Consider the following 10,783-nt stretch of genomic DNA (forward strand, 5'->3'; position numbering starts at 1 on the left):
GGCCTGAGGTTGATAAATAACCAAAAAATATTTGTAACCAATATTTAAACCGAGCATAAAGATAAGTCATAGGATAAAACATCGAAAAAAGTCAAGTCATATGCAATAATATTTTTAATGTTATTTGCGACAGTACCAATAAAAATTGAATTCAAATTTGGAACCGAAATATTTCCGCCATTTTACCGCCAATAAATTGAATTCGAATTTCGAATAAATGAATTCCACGCAAATGTATCGCGTTATTTTTACCAAACTGGTTCCCCGCGTAACACAGTGGCGGTCTCGACCGGCGTTAGTCATCGCGTGTCCAACCACGTAATCTAGATTCACTCACATCGAACTGCTTATTAAGATAAATGCTGTTTAATATATCATGTAGATGCGATAGTAACATTGTTTGTCACGTTTTAAGACCGAAGAGTTAAAATAAAATGTTAAACTCAGATATAGCCTTAGAAAGGCTTATCCAACCGGATCTAAATTGTATTTTGTAAGTTCATTACGAAAAGTTTTATAATGATTATTTGTACTGAGTCACATCGCAATAGTTTTATCATATAATCACAACGGAAGCGTGGCTTCTAGAAAGTTAAATTTTTACATGGTAAGTCACGCTGCATGCAGCCTTCCCACGGTGTGTTCTAATTGTGATGAAATTGTTTTGCAAGTCATCTGTCTACTATACATAATAAATTCATGAAGTAAGAGAAACACCCTACTTAGTTTGAAAACTGAACATTTACAAGCTGTTAGGGCCAAGAATATATTTTTATATGATTCATAGTAACTTCATATGTAAATGTTCTGGAAGTTATACTTCTTTGGCGCGTTAGGGAAAAATGATGGGAGTAAATTTTTAGGATGCGCGCGCGCATCGTCACAATAAACCTGACGTTAGCTATTCAACATTTAAGTTTTTACATATGTTACTGACGTTTTGTCTACAAACGTTGAATAAATATTTTTAAAATCATTTTTTGGCAATGCACTATATTATGAATAATGGTTCGACTCCGGGCAAAACGCAGATGTGTCTTCCCAAGGGCAACCCTTTCTGGATTTATTTCAAACAAAAGCGTATTGTTACTTTAGCATTTTATTATTATAAAAGTTTAGTTGAGTTTAGTTTCAATATGTTCAGTGACGCATGGCGTAATTGTTTGCTTACAATTTCCTTGTTCATGAAAACTTCGATAGAAAACGATGGTGGAGAGTTGTTTATCTGTCCCTTTAATATTTTTAAATATTAACATTCATATATGTATCTAGCTACTAATATGTTTAAATAAATTTTGACTCAATTTATTATTCAATTTACTATAAGACTTTGTTAGTGTCTTTTTGAGCAATAGATTCTATTTGTACTGACAAGCCGGCTAGAATAAAAAATGGGTGCGTGTACTAGTGTACCCACGTAAGAAGTGAAACTTTTTTATGACCTTATCTTTCGAAAAATGATCTACTATATGCAAATTTACAGAAATTGGTTAAAAAAAATTAAACTAGATAAAGTTTAACAAAAGGCTTTTATTTTCATAGACGTGAATACAAATAGTACAATTATTTCTTTTTACCTTATTACTACTAAGATTATTACAAAATTTTATTAATTGTAATAGAATTATTACTATGATTGCTATCGTTAATATATATTTTTGTTATTAACGGCTCCGAATCCCTTCGAATCAACCCTGGGGCAAGAAAAAGATGGCGCGTAACCGCAAAATGTGACGCGTAACTGAAAAATGTGACGGTAATTTTTTCAAAAAAAAGAAGTTTCACTTCAACAAGTTTAAAATATTGAAAATTCGTCAATTGAGAACAAATTTCCTTCCTCATATGCAGCTAAATAACAGTATTTTATTTTACATTTGCTTCAATAGAACAAACATTGCTTTAGGCGTTCCACTACAATGCACGGAAGTTTTCCTTCGTGAATTCGTGATCTTAAGAATACAATCGATTTATTCCCAATGAATTTATATATTATATACACTTACAAACCACCTTCACTTGGCTTATCAGGTTGGTTTTGAGTCTTAGGAAAAGGTTTCTAGTTGAGAAGCTAAAACATGTATGAATTAAACAAGATTGGATTGATACTTTCTGTAGAGAACATAAATCAGTATTTTAATAGTTGCCTCCCAATATGTGTATGAAAATATTATGTACGTTTATAAAACTGTCACAATTTAAACACAAGAAGTAGAAATAGACTTGCTTTTCCAGCTTTTAGAGTTCATTAAACTGCTCATTAATTTATTGGGATGTATTCAGATATATTCCAGATAAAGTAACCAAACTTACGCTACATAAGTTTAAACCTTACATCAAGGAAACTACAATAGAAAAGGATAGTACACATTTCAAGAATACATAAATGATAACAATTTGTGGGCACTAATGCCGCTATAGATAGTGAGATGGCGTAAATTGACATGCATAAGTCTACAAAATGTACCTAGATGAATAAATTACTTTAAGAAAAACACTTTTTGAACGTTTTTCTTAATGTGTAACAGCTATGTCAACAAAAGACAATAACAAATGACTTTTTGATTTTGTGCTATACGTTTCCCACTTCTTCACCTCTACATGGTGTGATGAACATTCGGGAGCACGATTATTGTCCATAGGATTATGGGTTGGCTTTGACATTCACACCTTATAAATATTAATATCCCATAAAGGAAGAAATCACACAGTATTTTGCAACAGACAAACATGTGTCTAAAAACAAACGAGACGAGGCGAAGACGAGAACTACGTCTGACAAAAATGTATAGATTTTTGACATACGTGAGGCACAGTTCGCGCCAATTTTCGTTCTGAATCTGTCCATCAATAACTTAAATATAGTCTCTCTCTCTATTTAATCGGCAGCTCATGTGTGAGCGTCCGAACGAACGAAGCATCTGGAGCGCACTATCCGTTTCCACCAGTTTCTGTCCAGCGCCTCTCTTGAGGACGATGAGCCTTTCACTTGATCCGTCCATCTGGGCACGTGATCCTTCGGTGTTACTAACCACGATCAGTTTCTCCAAGTTTTCGTCGCCTCTGCGCTTTGTATGGCTGAAATAAGATACGATTCGCTGTAGGCATATGGTAGACAGGCGAGTCCGTATGTGGAGTTGGGTCAGGTACGCCGCCAGCCACATCTCAAAGATCGATCCATTGCCGTTCTCGAGTCAAGATAGTCATTGTTTCTACTCCATACAGGAAATATATACAAATACATCAAATACGAAGAAATATTGCTTATGAATATTATCTTTAATTCTATACAACAGTGCTGTTATGTATGTTTTTATTTTAAATAATTCCTTTATCCAATCTCCGTCTAAAGCTGCTATTAGTAGTAATACCTTTTTACGTGTTGTATATTTGTGATGTAAGTAAAGTGTTTATTATTATTAAATATACTTCAGCTAAAATATATGAAAGAAGATTGTAATCTAATGCATAATGAAATTCAAAAAGCAAGGCCCTAAGCATTGTCAAGAGTATCGATGAAATTTATCATCTGATTGGTTTGTGTGGGAGGCGTAGGTGTCATCATGATGAGCCTGCATTATCACTTTAATTATTTTTTAATTGAAATATTGCTATATTTCTTGATATGCCAAAACATTTCTTAATTCTATATTTCTATAACTCACATTAATTGGTTTTTACCATAGTCCTATATTTAATCATGTCCAAAATACATATTTGTGAATGTGTAAGTACCATGTACCTACATAATACGTAATTCAGTTACCTACTTTGTATTAGTGCATCTCTCTAATGAAGTATGAAATCTTTATATATAATCTTTATATATCTCGTCAACAAGTTTTGGGATCAGAAACTTTTAAAAATAAATATAAGTTAGTGTTCATTACCTGAGAAAGTTAAAATTACCGTAGATAATCATCGGATTCATCAATTAACGTTTACAAATAATCCTTTAATAACACCGACACAGAACAGTTTAAACACCGAAAAATTTGTTTCAACACATAAAACTCCGTTTTAATTGTTTATTTAAATGTTAAAAACGAATACTTCGATAATAATCGATTCAAAAAGCGTCTGATCAAATTTTTAATTGTTTTACGGTCGAAATATATCAATGGAAAAACCATGAATGGACTAGATTTATAAAATTAAACGGTTCGCGTGCAAAATGTCTATTAGCGATGTTGTACGCTGAAAAAGGTCTGATTTAATTGAAGAAAAAGTACGAGCCATTTTAGCCCGCAATTCTTTTAGCATTGGTGTCCATTTCCCGTAAATATATTCTAATTGTATGGAATAACACTCGTCATTTGTCGCTATTAGTTGGTTCAAACACCTGTTCTTATGTAAATATCACCGATTAAACTCAATATTGGCTCTATCGAATTAATTACTTATAAAGGACTTTTTAAATCTTTTAACACGCGACGTCCGTCATTATTTTAAGTTTGTGCACGGCGGTAAAAACAAAATACACGAACGAAACGAAATACGTAACTTTAACTTGAACAGTACAGGGGCCAAACGAGCAAGAAGCTCATCGGATGTTAAGTGTTACATTTTTAATGTCAGAGGACTCGCGAGTGCGTCGCCGGCCTTTTAGGAATGGCACGCTCATTCTTGAAGGACCCTAAGTCGAATTGGTACCGACATTTCTCAGTGTGTAGCTGGTTCCACATAGTGGTGCGGCTCGGCAAATCATTTATATATATTTAGATACGGCTGGAATATCGAATTCTGCCTAGACGTCTGAAGATGATAATGAATATTCTATGTTGTCTTTAGTTATTACATTACCTATATTATTAGTTATTATGTAAGTTTCTCATGTGGTCGCACCACCGCTATGTGGAACCAGCTGCCCACTGAAGTATTTCCGAACCAATTCGATTTAGGGTCCTTCAAGAAAAGAGCGTACCAATTCTTAAAAGGCTCTGGCATTGAGAGTGTCCATGGGCGGCGGTATCATTTGACATCAAGTGAGCTTCTTGCCCGTTTGCCCCCTGTTTTATAAAAAAATGTTTGCGTTTTGCCCTATTACGATTTTATCCTTACAAATGCTATTCCATCGCACTCCCATTCTTGTATTATAATCATTTTCAAATGCAACATTTGTTAAATAATTATTATTGTTTGTTTAATTTGCTAACGCACTTATAAGTATCATAGGTGATAACTACTGCAGCATCAGTCTCACATAAGCCATCAGAATTCCATGATGCTGTTCTAGTAATATGAAATTAAAGATATCTCGACTATATGATATATTTTACAACAGTCTTTAAACTTACCGTAACTGTATTTATTATGCTCTTAATGAGGTTTAAGTTTTCATTAGTTTTAGTTATTATTTTATATGTACTTTTTACTTTTAGTTATTATTTTTTTGCTTGATTATGTTCTAATATAATTACTGTGTAAGTGTATGTGTGTAAAATTTGTGATGTCATATTTTCGTGTATAATTTTACACACGTTGTTCTTATAAAAAAAATCATCTAGAACACGATGCTGTCCATATATCGTGATACGAAATTACTAATTTGAATTAAATCATACTCCGCCAGAGCCCATACTCGTATACTTCATGTGAAATTGCGTATAATGTGTGACGGATGAGTTCAATCCTTGGTTGACATGAGATCACGGGCTGCGGTTGCGGTGCCTACTCACTAAATGCCGCGAAATTAACTTTCCAAGAAGGTGACGCAACTGCGGACATGTGATATTAAAAGTGTGACAAAGTTTTTGAAATTTCCAAACAATATTAAACGAACAAAAGCCTTGATTTAAAAAAGTTATACTGATACAGACATATCTATTAAAATCTGATATAAATTATTGAATGTAATCTCATTAAAACAGAAACCCTTGAAAGCTCTGGATAAAAATCAACGAAAGTGCGAATGTTAATGGCCAGTTGTATCGCTTAACATTAATATGTAAGCCTCTTATCCGTTTAGGTCTGGGCCTCAGATTTCTGTATCTTTTCCATGATTGACAAACGGTCAATCTTATAGGCAAGTAGGTCAGCCTCCTGTGGCTGAGACACGTCGACTTTTTGGGTCTAAGGCAAGCCGGTTTCCTTATTATGTTTTCCTTCACCGCACGAATGTTGAATACGCACATAGAAACACTAATACTGCCATCCGTTTAGTTCCTTTGAAAAAATATCCTCAGTAAATAATGATTCCTAATAAAGATCGTAAAGATCATAAAAACATTTCTACCAAATATAACGCGCTATAATATAGAAAGTAAACAAACAGCAAAGCCTCGATAGTATTAAACCAATTTTCGAATTAAGAAATGCCTACAAACGTCGAGTACTCAATCTTGCTCGGTTGTGTAATTTTATGTCTGTACAAAAATGGTACAAAGAGCCCGTGACACATAAATAAAGGCAGAAGTGTAGACAAAGCTTGATGCACGGTCGGTCCGCTACATCGTGTTTAACACGACGCATTCAACTCTTCGCCCATATTCAATGGCATTGAAGCTATAACAGGGCTGTATTTATTTAGATGTTCAAGTATATATCTATTTGTTTATCGTTCTTGGAACGGAAATCTGTTCTTGTTTAGAAGTTCCGTCACAAGATAGACTCCAATTTAAATTAGTAAGGTCTACCACTAGAGTCGGGGAGTTTAAAGAGTACTGATTTTCCTAATGAGATTATAATTATCTAAAATTTTGTCTATCTCTATAAAGCCCGTTTGTTTCCCATATGTTGATAATATACAGATTTATTATAAACATTTTTTTCTTGTTACTCGATATCCTAACTCCCAGCTTTTTTGTATCTTGCTATATGCCCTACACACTTCCGCTTTATCTCTGAGGCATAATGATAAATATTTCATATGTTTCAGATTTCACAGAAAAATTATTAACGACTTGTACAGACCAAAGATTTTGTCTCAACATGTTTTGAGCGGAATTTATAGTGGATGTTTTTGACAATTTGCATTACAATTTTTATAGATTGACAGCCCTGATTCACAGAATGGTATCGATGACTGCGGCGACTGAATCCATTGAATAAATCGTGAAACACTGTATCGGCCTGGCGGCGGAAGGCGGGCGATATTTTGAATGTCGCGTGCCAAAGCTTTACGGACAGGAGTTGAGAACTATAAAATTTGAATACTTACATTATCATTTTCTGAATAATATAATGATCATAATGTGTCTAACTTAATTCTATAGTTATATACCGTACATGTCTCAAACAAGTCTTATATGGCGACTTAAAAATTATGTAAGTTATGTATGTTCCTTAACAACAGTAAATTTATTAAAAATTGCTTTAATATTAATAAAGTTCAGATATGATGTTTTAAGAGTTAGTAATTTACTCACTCACTCCGTTGGCTCTGGAACCCAAAAAGTGTCTTGAGCACCTTTAAACGACTAAATCAACTTGTAATAATAAATAATTGATCTCGATTTATAACTCTAACTAAAGGCGTGGCATTCTACTTTTACCTAGAAAGTAAACAACCAATCAACACATCCGGTACATAAAGAAAAATTGACGCACGCGTTTACAATTAAAACGAATCACGGCTGTTAACAATTATAACATGCCTATTACCTTATAACGGACAGATCTCAAATTATAGTTTAGTTACGGTGATTTTGCACCCACACATTTCCGCATTGGACTTTAATGATCTGATATCCCATCCAGAGTTTTTCTAGTGGGTGTTTCGGTAAATTGTTTTTAAATGTACCAAAGGTTGTTGCGAAAGATTAAACGATGATGCTGTCTCGAACTTGGGGCGGTGCAAATATCGCATGCGACCCGCGTGGGCGGCGACCCTTAGAGATGGGGAGGCAGTACGATGAAATCTGTAATTTGTATTCATGTAACCCGTGTAACCATTATATAGATCTAATATCTATACAAACAAAACATTCTTGAAACATTTGTGGCTTGTAAGATAAGTAAGAAATTTCCTAGGCGTTTAAAATTATGTATGTTGTCCTAAGTTAAATATCAATCACAGCCACAAAAACCATATTTCGTTTTGCGGCAGGATAATGAAAAAGTTTATAATTTGTATTTTAAATACTGTATCTTTCAATTTCAATACCTGCATATTAACCTGTAAAATGCAACGTGAAGAGAGAAATAAACATTATCATTTCACGATAAATCATTTATAAAATAAATACATCAATGGCACTTCAACCTTTTTTAGGTCTGGGCCTCAAATTTCTGTATCTGTTTCATGATCATTATGGAATAGGCAAGGTGATGATCAGCCTACTGTGCCTGACGCACGTCGTTGACTTTTTGGGTCTAAGGCAAGCCGGTTACCTCACGATGTTTTCCTTTACCGTTCGAGGTAATGTTAAATGCGCACATAGAAAGAAAACCTATTGGTGCACAGCCGGGGACCGACCGACCGAACCTACGACCTCAGGGATGAGAATAGCACGCTGTAGCCACTAGGCCAACACTGCTCGATAAATCATTTAATAACGTTAAAATATCGATACACTGATCACAACACCAGTTTATTGAAGCGCAATCTTTCTTTAGCCCGTATCGGCTCAGCTCACATAAGGTCACCAACGGTCCTTGCATCTAATGTTCTTAAATGGCAGCGTATTCCTTTGCTATTTCTATTAAATAGTAGACTGACTGTTTTGAAAGATCTATAAATTGTAAGCTCGCGAGTTTTTAGTTCCGTAATCCATGAATGTAATAGGGAGACACATTTCCGTTTCTGCTTTCTTTTTGATCTTTAAATTTCCCATATTTGCCGGTCAGGCCTTCCAACCCGGGTCATGTTCGTTGACGGGACTCATGATCGATATGTTATACAAGTATGACATACCTCTGATCACCTATTTGATAGTGAAACATACTCAAAGTGTGTATATTTTCTGTATCAAATGTGATAATTACAGGAAATTCAACTCTTCAGTTGTTAAGTATGCACAATTATTAAGTCATAAATTTGTAGATTAAAGACGAGATGATAGACTCTTTAGGTACATTGATAAATCAATTCTAGTGTTTGATGATTTACTTTAACCTAAATTTTAATTGTTTTTTTGGTACAAATTTAAATAGATTGCTTTCATTACAGCGCCATTTTGGGACACATTCGTTCATCTTTATTTCTTAAACCTGACGGTTTTCTTTCACCGTAAGAAGTATTATCTCCTGAGTTAAGATGGGGTTCAAACGCGAAATTTAAAATCTATATTTATTATAAAAGAATCAATATTTATTTGCATTCCTAGTAATTTATTAAAAACCATTCTTCTTAATTCTATTCTTATACAAAATTTTATACATTTTAAACCAAATTTTCATGAATTGATCACTCATGTACTCACTATATTACGAGGTGCTACCTTCTATGATTAGCATCTTTTCATTCATCTGCTCTTGTCCACTGGCAAAGAGTCTCTACTTCAATGGAACCAAATCAAAGACCTGTAATTTTAACAATAGTTAAAGTAGATAAGAATTATAAATATAATAATAAAACTTTCTATACAATGTTCGCAGGTATTTGGAATACAAAATGCCATCATCATTCGAAGGGCTAAGTGATGCGCCGACGTTGTCATCGCTGGGTCCAAGCAACGCCCTCCATTGTCTCGTACGAATCAAAACAATTATGGAACATCACTGTATTATTACAACGGACGTGTATAAACTTTCTTTAGAATGTATCGTTTTGCTTTTAGTAAACACAAATTCACAATCATTAAATCTTTATAAGGAGTTAGATTATTATTCTATTTGCATCTGAATTCTAATAACTAATCTAAGTTAATGAAACCGAGATTAATTTAACTTCTATTTGTTGAAGCATGAATGTGACGTACCAATTTTTAAGGCAGCCGTATCTAAGCGCCAGTCCCACTCGGAATTTTTTTATAGAACAGGAAGCTCGACTGATGTTAAGTAATACCACCAAGTGATTTGCCCATGGATACTCTGAATAGCAGAGTGCTCGCGGATGTTGCCAGCCTTTTAACAATTGAATTAGTTTGGAGATACTTCAATGGGCAGCTGGTTCCACATAGAAATATTCATATTGGCAAAATCCCACTTCATTCTTTACTCAAATTTAAAAAATATTATACTATTTTTATTGTTCTAGTAATTATTTAATACAATATGGATAGTAACAAAAATATGTTACAGAAACAACTTTTTCTAAATATCTTAAGTTTGCATCGAAAAGAATACTTGGCGTAATACGAATCATTATATAGAGTTATTGGTAATAGGTATGTTTGAAGGCCAATGCTCCCTTCATTTCATCATCTCTAGAAGAACTAAATGGATTGAAAAGTCTTTTATTATGTTATTCTCCATAAGCCTGATATTATTAAAAAAAATATCGTAACAACGATTTCGGAAAACTAATAGCGTTTAACGTGAATTGTTGATATAAAACATAATAATAGCTATATCATTACAAATCTGGCAGTTGAAGTATCTTTTTAAGACCTATTCAATCAAGAGAAACCTTAAAAAATCACGCCGCCCCAGCTATATCACTCCAATACAAAATTACACAATACAAAACTAATTTATACACGCGTAATTCAGGTAGCCATGTCTTGTAAAAATTTCAAACGATTAAACTAAATACACAAATACGCAATTTTGTTCTTTGCTCCAATTGATTACGGACTGTAGTCGAATGATTATATGTATTACTTGTGACGTTTCATTTTATTTGTGGGCAGGTAAGCCCGGTAGCCGGCGGACAATGAGCGATTCAGACATCGTTTTAGATAAG

The sequence above is a fragment of the Pieris brassicae genome, chromosome 8 (genome assembly GCF_905147105.1).
Source record: "Pieris brassicae chromosome 8, ilPieBrab1.1, whole genome shotgun sequence".
NCBI lineage: Eukaryota > Metazoa > Arthropoda > Insecta > Lepidoptera > Pieridae > Pieris > Pieris brassicae.